The sequence below is a fragment of the Lipotes vexillifer genome, unplaced genomic scaffold (assembly GCF_000442215.2).
Source record: "Lipotes vexillifer unplaced genomic scaffold, Lipotes_vexillifer_v1.1 scaffold982, whole genome shotgun sequence".
NCBI classification, from domain to species: Eukaryota; Metazoa; Chordata; class Mammalia; order Artiodactyla; family Lipotidae; genus Lipotes; species Lipotes vexillifer.
In genome coordinates, this window is record NW_006789467.1 from 752,892 (window position 1) to 762,800 (window position 9,909).

At 42.4% G+C, this 9,909-nt stretch overlaps 1 non-coding gene across 1 annotated transcript; it reads right to left on the minus strand.

Annotated features, from left to right (window-relative positions):
• Window positions 1-403: 403 nt before the first annotated feature.
• On the minus strand, window positions 404-476 carry TRNAG-UCC (transfer RNA glycine (anticodon UCC)). The gene has a single exon. It is a non-coding gene; the product is annotated as a tRNA-Gly (tRNA).
• Between the last annotated feature and the right edge of the window lie 9,433 nt (window positions 477-9,909).

The window sequence follows — 9,909 nt, forward strand, 5'->3', positions numbered from 1 at the left end:
TGGGGGATTGAGGCAATTTGATAAGACTTTTGGCCAGAAGTATCCAGTTTTATAAAGGTATGACCTCAGCTGTTTTATGGAACACAAATGGCATTGAGCATCACGTGTGGTGGTGATTAGAGAAACCATTCCAAACCAGGCCAGGGTGACTTCTTTGGATTTCAGTGGAGGTAACAGAAAGAGTCACACATTGGCTTTCTTTCTTTCTTCCTTTCTTTCTTCCTTCCTTCCTTCCTTCCTTTCTTTCTTTCTTTCTTTCTCTCTCTCTCTCTCTTCCTTCCTTCCTTCGTTCCTTCCTTCCTTCGTTCCTTCCTTCCTTCCTTTCTTTCTTTCTTTCTTTCTCTTTCTTTCTCTTTCTTTCTTTCTTTCCTTTTTTGTGGCCAAGTGGCATGCAGGATCTTAGTTCCCCTACCAGGGATCGAACCCGTGCCCCCTGCAGTGGAAGTGCAGAGTCCTAACCACTGGACCACCAGGGAATTCCCCACACATTGGCTTTCTGAGGGATTCTCAGTTTCATCTTGACTTTTACTCACATTTCTTGTTCCATAAAGGTGATCTGGTGCTTTTCCTTTTCTTTTCTTCCCAACCCAAATCATTAGTAATGCATTGTCTATAAAATGCAACTCAGAAGTTAATATATCACAATATCAATATCAAATAACTCAAGATAAATATTTTGGGAAAGAGAAGTGCCAATATCTATTACAATTAATACATAAATACATTCTCTTTCTGAAAGATCCAAACATTCAAGCAAAGCAATGCATCAGCATTCTCTGATGCTAACGCAGCACAGGGCACACCTCTCCCGCTGTTCTGTTTTTCTTGGCTATTCTTTTGCCCACTTTTTCTTCCTAGTGAACTTTAGAATTTGCTTGTTACATTCCATAAAGTTCCACAGTGGTTTACATAAGAATGATTTGAATTTGTATATTAATTTGGGCAGCACTTAAATCTTCACAATACAAAATTCTCTTGTCCAATAAATGACTTATCTCTCCATTTATTTAATTAATCTTTTATGCTCTTTGGTGCTATTTTATTTTAGTTTTATGCATCTGGGTCTTAGGCATTATTTTTAGGCGTTTGATGTTTCCTGTAGTCAAGGTAAATAAAATGTTTCTTCCCTAAAACGTTTCCTAGCAAGTTGATGCTAGGTGTATAGAATTGTTTTCTGATACCAGATCCATCTGCACTGCTGAGCCCTTTTTTTTTTTTTTTTTTTTTTTTTTTTTTGTGGTATGCGGGCCTCTCACTGTTGTGGCCTCTCCCGCTGCGGAGCACAGGCTCCGGACGCGCGGGCTCAGCGGCCGTGGCTCACGGGCCCAGCAGCTCCGCGGCATGTGGGATCTTCCCAGACCGGGGCACGACCCCGTGTCCCCTGCATCGGCAGGTGGACTCTCAACCACTGTGCCACCAGGGAAGCTCCCTGATGAGCCCTTTTATTGCTCTGATGGTTTTGGGCAGATTCTCCTAAACATGCTAAATAGATAATATTATCATCTGAAAATATGGAGAGTTATTTTTCCTCTCTTCCCCAATATTTAGATCTCTGTTTTTCCTTCTGTTAATGCATGGATGTGGCAGCACACTAAGTACAGTCTTGGGTGATAGTGGGAGCTGATATTGTAATTTTAATCTGATTTTAATGGGAACTTAATTTGATATTTGTTATAGTTTTCTGATGGTTGCCCTTTATTAGATTAGGAAGTTTTCTTCTATTACTAGTTTACTCAGGATTTCCTCCCTCCCCCTTCCTTCCTTCCTTCCTTCTTTCCTTCCTTCCTTCCTTTCTTTCTCTCTCCCTTTCTCTCTCTCTCTTTCTTTCTTTTCTTTCTCTCTCTCTCCCTTTCTTTCTTTTTCTTTCTTTCTTCTTGGTAACAGCTTTAATGGGATCGAATTCACATACAATACAATACACTGATTCAAAGTGATCACTTCAGTGGCTTCTAGTATATTCACAGACTTTTGCAGCCACACCACAATCAATTTCAGAACATTTTCATCAGCCCCCAAAAGAAACTCCACATCCCTTAGCCGCCACCCCCAACATTTCCAGGAGGGGTGCTGATGGCTGTGTCTCCTGAGGCTACTGCACTTGGGGCTTTGTGTTGTATTCCTGTCCCTGACACCCTTATCGCGGCTACCTTTTGACGAGCACAGAAGAGGAAGGAGGAAGAGAAATTGCCCGGAATGTAGCTGTGAAAGCAAAAGCACCTTGTCAGATGGGCTCTGGTTCTCCCCCTGCTTCCCGTGGTCCTCGGCCCTGGTCTCAGAGTCCTTCAGACCTGCCTCTTCCCCTGAACAAGGCTCCTTCCGCATATATTCCGAGCTGTGGTTTCCTCCTTCGGTTGTTATTTGTTCCCATATGTTAGATCTGATTCTGTCTGCTCTGTGCCGTTTCAGAATTCCTAAATCTCTCTTGTCCTGGGATTCACCGGTAGCTCCTATATCTTCTCCAACACTGTTAAAATGGTCTTTTTGTTCTTTTATCCTCCTTCACCAGGGCTTGGGGAATCATGGTTGGTGTTGACGCCCTGCCACCGTTTCACTACTAGTTGGTCTTCTGCAAAATTGAGTTTTAAATCACAGCCTTCTAGAAAACCCTCCTATCGGTTGACTTTTCAGCAGTATTTGCAGGAGAGTGGATTTTCCGTATTTCTTCACCAACTTTGATTGATTCTTCTCTGGCGCGTCTGCTATGTTTGCTAAAGAGTGTAACCGAGGAATCTCTCACGATTTCAATTTTGTAGTTTCAGGGTCTTCTTGTAAGGATGCTCTAAAGCATAGACAATATTGATTACCAACAAGTATGCACTGAGGACAATTTTCAAGCTTCTGGGTGCATTTGAACTTGGAGAACCTTAGCAATGTGGAGGACATTCTCATAAGCCTTAAAGTATGGATGCCAGAGGAGAGAAATCTTGCCTTACAGCCAAGTGGTATTTCCTGAGTCGAGACATCAATCCACAGACGTGGTGATGGGGCCAGATGCTGTGGAGTTTCGTGATCTTACGTTTATTAAATGCTCTTTTCACTTTGTGGGGTAATTAGAGGGCCAGCTCCAAAGCACTTGCCAAGTAAGTCCTACAGGGAGTTTAATGATTCCTTCCAATGTATTTCCTAGTGATTCCCACATGCTCTTAAATTTTAGTCTCTCCCTAACCATGATCCCTTTCTGGTCTGTTACCATTTGTTAAACAACAAACATGTCAGAACGGGCTTCTGCTCCGATGAATGAAAGCTTGGTATTTCAGAACTGCGAATATTCTGGTGTAACAGGGGGACAAGCTTAAGCTTCGATGTTCCTGTGTTCTCTAGTTTTCTGGGATTGCTTTTCCTTCAGCATCTAAACACCAGTAGACTGTGCCCATCCTGACAGACAGCGTGAAGTTCAGTCTAACTAGTTGTGGGATTTCCTGAGGAAAGTAGCCGTTTCACAGATCCATTTTGACCACCGGTCCCTCTCTCACCTCACCTCAGCCAGAGGCCCCGCATGCTTTGTTGTGGTCAAATCATGACTAGTCTTTTCTTTTCTTTTTTTTTTTTTAACATCTTTATTGGAGTATAATTGCTTCACAATGGTGTGTTAATTGCTGCTTTATAACAAAGTGAATCAGCTATGCGTATACATATATCCCCATATCCCCTCCCTCTTGCGTCTCCCTCCCACCCTCCCTATCCCACCCCTCTAGGCGGTCACAAAGCACCGAACTGATCTCCCTGTGCTATGCGGCTGCTTCCCACTAGCTATCTATTTTATGTTTGGTAGTGTATATATGTCCATGCCACTCTCTCACTTTGTCACAGCTTCCCCCTCCCCATATCCTCAAGTCCATTCTCTAGTAGGTCTGCGTCTTTATTCCTGTCTTGCCCCTAGGTTCTTCATGACATTTTTTTTTTTTTGGCTGCTTTCTTATTCTCATCTCCTGTCTCCTAAGTCCTCAAGGCATAGCTGAAACCATCGATCACATTAAATAAAACATTGCCAAAGATGTGGTGTGTCAGAGACTGCGTGTTTCCCCAATATTTGTTCTTTTTTTCTCACTTAAATTATGAAATCACAAGTGTTGGCTGGACACATGGTTGGGGGTTAAACTCTATTTCCCAGCCTTCCTTTTGGTTTCATTCTGGCCAGGAGAATTTAAACAGGAGTGATAGAGTAGTGTATATAACTTCCAAGCTGTGTCCTTGAAAGAAAAGTGACAATTTCTCTTCTTTCGTTATCTGTTCCTGGCATGTGGATGAGTTGACTGCTGTTGGAGCTACCATCTTGGAGGACAAGATGGAAGCTGTATGTGAAGGACAGAAGGACAGAAGGGTCTGAGGTCTCCAAAATTCTGGAGTCTCTCTATAAGCCTTGGATGCTTAAACTGGAAAGGAATGAGAGAGAAATAATTCTCAGCTGGGTTTCAGCTACGGGTCTTTTGACCTTTGTTGCAAAAGGTGAACCATAAATGTTGGGATAATGAAAGGGAATAACAGAGGGAAATTTAAAGCTGGTGAGTAGATCTTTTTCTTTTTTTTTTTTTGTGGTACGCGGGCCTCTCACTGTTGTGGCCCCTCCCGCCGCGGAGCACAGGCTTCGGACGTGCAGGCGCAGCGGCCATGGCTCACGGGCCCAGCCGCTCCGTGGCATGTGGAGGGCACGAACCCGTGTCCCCTGCATCGGCAGGCGGACTCTCAACCACTGCGCCACAAGGGAAGCCCATGAGTAGATCTTTTAAAAGACAGAAAAGTAAGGAAAATGTGGGACCTTTACTAATAATCTTGAAAAATGGACAGTGTCAGAGTTATAGGCGTCAGGAATTCTGAGTTGCTTAGATCTTTGTGATTAACCCTAAAGGGAAGGGTTTCTGATATCCCTCTCTGTGTTTGCTCATATTAGGGTCACATACAGACTGTAATAGTAGGTAATGAAGCATTATTTTTAAGCCAACGTTCCAGAATTTAAACTTTCAAATTGCTACAATGTAGGCATTATTAAAAAGAAAGTTTTCGGAATCGCCTTAAGACCATATGTATAGGCCATACAATAAAATCCACCTTACTAATTAAAAGTCACACCTCATTTTGACATATATTGATATCACCCCACTTGATCCCCTTCCTAAATCATCAGATTTAGTTCTGAATGACTCTTGACTCTTTCTAAAAATCAAACCTACCCTCCAAGGATACAGCTGTAAGTCTATTTGAATGATCGAGCCACAGTTCTGAAAATAATGTCAAAGAGGATTTCAGAAGTTGTAAAATTACAACCGCCCTAAAGGGAGTATCCCTCTTTCCAAGACAAGACAAAGGGGTCTTTGGGTGGACTTAACTGATCATAAACTTGGTAAGTTTTAATCTGTTTGCCGATAACCCGTCAATTGTCATAGCAGCTAGATCTCGTTGTAAATTCTACTTTGCTTACCATCCTGATATCAGTGCTAAAACTCATGGTGATACAAACGAGCTTAGGTCTGGTTGCACTTGGAACTGAGGATTCAGCAGGTGGCCGACGGGCAGAGACATTTCACACTGCACCTGAATTAGTCTGTAACTCTGCCTTAGAAAGCAGCTTGCCTATAAATATTTCACTCTGCGTCAGACAAAAGCTGGATGGATGTGAGGCCACTTCAGACAAAAAGCAGATAAATTCCTGCTTAACGTGTACCTGATGCTTTATGATTTCTGCCCAGGTTCAGATTTCCTGGATCAAATGTTCCCAAGGCCCGTGAGGTCATGTGGTTTCAGAGACATAAGCTAAGCTTGGTGTACATTACAGAGGAGCCATCGCATCCGGGTGTGGCCAGGCTGAAGGTAAGTGTTAATCCCAGTCTGATTTCATGTGTGTGCAGCAGCTGTTGGGAACATTAGGTCTGCCATCTGTGTCCAATGGAGCGGTCTCCTACCACCCAGCCTCATCTGGCTCCAAAGTTAACTTAGCGCATTTTGGGAAATTCCTGAAACAACATGAGACCTTAACACTATTTTCCCATCAAATCCTTGGAGTTTTTGTTGATGTTGAGAGAGTCATAGGAGGTGTGAAACCGTAGGACTGGGGAATGGAATGGTTTACTCATAAAATCTGGGACCCTTATTGGAGGGGCTCTTTCTTCAAGTTAAATGCATGTGTTTTCCCAGGAATAAACTCAGTGCCCTACCTGGAGTAAAATGGTCCTTGAACGTTATGAGCCAAATCCTGTGTTCTTTTTTTAAAGTTATTTTTTTATTACTTATCTATTTTATACATATTAGTGTATATATGTCAATCCCAATCGCCCAGTTCATCCCACCCCCCCTTCCCCCTTGGTGTCCATATGTTTGTTCTCTACATCTGTGTCTCCATTTCCGTCTTGCAAACCGGTTCATCTGTACCATTTTTCTAGATTCCTCACATATGCATTAATATACGGTATTTGTTTTTCTCTGTCTGACTTACTTCACTCTGTATGACAGCCTCTAGGTCCATCCACATCTCTACAATGACCCAGTTTTGTTCCTTTTTATGGCTGAGTAATATTCCATTGTATACATGTACCACATCTTCCCTATCCATTCATCTGTGGATGGGCATTTAGTTTGCTTCCATGACCTGGCTATTGTAAATAGTGCTGCAGTGAACATTGGGGTGCATGTGTCTTTTTGAATTACGTTTTTCTCTGGATATATGCCCAGGAGTGGGATTGCTGGGTCCTACGGTAATTCTACTTTTAGTTTTTAAGGAACCTCCATACTGTTCTCCACAGTGGCTGTATCAATTTACATTCCCACCAACAGTGCAAGAGGGTTCCCTTTTCTCCACACCCTCCCCAGCATTTGTTCTTTGTACAAATCCTGTGTTCTTGATGATTAGTTTCTGTACCAACTTGTAATGCAGAGTACCTCTCAGACTGAGCTCTCCATCTGTGGATGAAAATTTCGTGGCTTGGACTTATGGTCAACGATTTTACTCATGGAAGGTAAAACTAAACGTTCATGGGAATCTTGAATTAGAGTTAGCATTTTCTCACCTCTCCTAGGGCGTGGCCCATCCCTCCAAAATGGTTTTCTTTATTTTCCTCACTTATTCATACCGTTCGTTCCTTTAGCATAAGGAAAATATCTGCTTAAGCTGATTTATATCCACGTGTGGGTAAAGGAGAGCTGATCTTAGCTGTAAGCCACACTGAACATATGAATTTGCAGTTTTTAAAAGCAATGTTTGGTACTCAATCTGAATTTAGCTAACTGACTTGACCCTGCCTTTCAAGCAGCTGCTGAAATACCCATTCTCTGAGTTTTTTCAGGATTAGGACAGGTTAGGGCTGGTGACGTCCTACATTTCAGTTATCAGCTCTTATATCTGTTTGAATTATAACCATTTGATCCAGTTATCAGCTATTATATCTGTTTGAATTATAACCATTCTTTGAGGCATAATAACTTTTTAAAGATACAACTGCTAATAGAGTCCATTCGTGGGTGATTCAGTGCATTTGCAACGTTTAAAGGCATTTAATAATCCAAACGTTTAATTGATCACCGACTATGCACCAGTCAGGTGTGTGCCTGTATGTGTCTGGTTCTTTGGGCAGCTTTTTCACAGGACTACATGAAATTAAATATCCATTACAGGATTTTGGGTGATGGAGAACCCCTGGCCTTTGTCTAGCACCTGTCACTTTGCCTTCAGTTCTCATGTCTGTGGGTCCCACTCTGCCAGACCCTCCCCCTCTCATGGGTGTACACTCCCTGTAGCTCCCTGATTCATTTTCTGACTTCCAGATCAGGTCGTTCTGAATCAAGTTCACTTCACTGGCACATATTCCCCCAAAGGTATTGTTTATACATGGACCAACTTGAACCTTTGGAAACAGAAGCCACAGCAGCAAGTACGAGAGGTAAGGGTCCCCTCACCTCACGTCCTTGTCCCCAAAGTCCAGCGTGGAGCCTGATGAAGATACCAGTGAGCATTCCTTGTCAATAAATTCATTTCTCCCCTTGACTGTCTCCCAGACTTTTTCTTAAATTTTTATTGGAGTACAGTTGATTTACAATGTTGTTGTAGTTTCCGGTGTACAGCAAAGTGAATCAGTTATACATCTACGTATATCCATTCTTTTTCAGATTCTTTCCCCATATAGGTTATTACAGAATATTGAGCAGAATTCTTATACACACTACTGTGTGTAAAATAGATAACTAATAAGGACCTACAGTATAGCAGCAGGAACTCTACTCTCGTAGATTTTTATTTAATTCAGCCCTTTTATAATTCAATGCACCATCTGCGGTCTCATGGCCAATTGAACATACTAAAAAGAATAAAAATGTGACTGCTTAAAAAAAAATGAGTTTTTTCCTCACTTCACTCTTTCTAAGCCAAGGGCACTCACAGATGGGGAAACTCATCAGTATGAGTTTCCAAAGTCGGCATATGCCGGTATATCCACTGGGCTCAGATGAAGAATGTGCCGCGAGACCAGATGCAGGATATCAGAGGGCAGAGATATCTTTAGTTTCTTTCTTAAGCTTCTTGTGCCTCTGGAATTAGCATCATGCAGGAAAGTGATGGGAAGGAACTGTCTCTTTTGTGCCCAGAGCACGGGCATCACATCAAAAGTCAAATGTACCAACGATCATTATAATGAAACCTCCTTCCCACGTCCTGGCACCAGCAGTGTTACTTGGAAGACAAAGCTTCTTGCTGCAAAGAGTCTGTGCTGCAAAGACCTTCATTCATTCATTCATTCAACTTATCTTTACTGAATGGCCACTAGGAACAGGGGCTGTGCATCTTGGGAATCTTTGAATGAGAGCCACAGAAGCATGTGTTTTTCTGGAATTTTGGCTGAACACAAATATTGTTGATGCCACCTCTGTCCATTGACATTTATTTAATAACACTTGAGAGGCATTCTAGCATAGCGTTCAGGGCACTTTGTAAATATGTCACTTTGGGCAAGTTACGTGGACCTACATCAGTCTCCAACTACTAACTAGAACGTTAGTACTTACCTACCAGGGTTGTTGTGAGAATTAACGCTATGAGTCCATATCATGTGTATAACAGTGCTGAATACATAGCAGGCGTTCATAAATGCTGGCCATCATTATAACAGAATTTAATATCCAAACAGTCCTGGCATTACGGATTTGAATAAATTGCCTAAATTTTCCAAACACCTGTTTGTGCATCTACAGTATAAGGATAATAACACCTACCTACCTACGTGATAGAAGTGCTGTGGTTCCCGTGAGACAAGATATAGAAAGTGTTTTATCAACAGTCACGTCTTACGTTCTTCAAAGTTACTTGCATTATGTTGAGCTCTTAAAAGATCACCATAATGAAACTTCTTTGTTCAATTCCTCAGGTTATACCTTCTGAGTCGAAACAGAGAAAAGAAAAGCAGGCTCAACTCCTTGGCAAAGGAGAGAGAAATTCTTGATCACAATCCCATCAACTCTATATAGAGGAAACAACAGAGACTGTTGGTGGTATCAGGAAGAGACAGTATATGCTGGACCACAAAACACAGTAAATCTTTACTAGGAGGGACGAGGGCAGGCACGTGACCCAGGCTAGGCCAACTGGATGCTCCGTTGCTGGGATTTAATTCTCGTGTAGAGAAACAAAAGAAATTGAAAACAGTCGCGTTCCGTCCCACTGCAGCCTCCTGGGCACCGAGTATGTGCGATGTGCAGAAATCGTGGCCTCTGGTCCCTGGTCTCCAGGGCTGCTGTCTTTTCCTTCATGTCCCAGACTGCTCTTCTGGCCTCTTGTCAATCTGGGGAGCTCTAGATCCTTTCCAATAAATCACCTTCAGCCTAAGTCAGGTTAATTTCTGTTGCTTGCAACACAGGATCCCTAACTGATGTCTACCCTAACCTGTCTTATAAGGTTGGCACCAAAATCACACATCTTTCCCCAGCCTCCTC